Below are 204 nucleotides of genomic sequence, written 5' to 3'. Positions count from 1 at the left end.
GCCACCCTTCTGTCACCCTCCTGCCAACTTTTTACCACCCTCTTGCCACCCTCCTGCCATCCTATTGCCACCCTTCTGTCACCCTCCTGCCAACATTTTACCACCCTCTTGCCACCCTTCTTACACCCTCCAGTCACCATCTTGCCATCCTTCTACCACCCTCTTGCCACCCTCCTGCCTTTGTGTTGCCATCCTCCTGCCAAC

The 204-nt window shown here is 56.4% G+C and overlaps 1 protein-coding gene across 3 annotated transcripts in view; it reads left to right on the top strand.

The window, feature by feature from the left end:
• The window catches only part of stk17al (serine/threonine kinase 17a like), a 15,671-nt gene that overhangs the window by 13,206 nt on the left and 2,261 nt on the right, over nucleotides 1-204 (top strand). The window lies entirely within an intron of this gene.

This window comes from Oryzias melastigma, linkage group LG8 (assembly GCF_002922805.2).
Source record: "Oryzias melastigma strain HK-1 linkage group LG8, ASM292280v2, whole genome shotgun sequence".
Taxonomy (NCBI): domain Eukaryota; kingdom Metazoa; phylum Chordata; class Actinopteri; order Beloniformes; family Adrianichthyidae; genus Oryzias; species Oryzias melastigma.
This window is presented reverse-complemented; position numbering and strand designations above follow the sequence as displayed.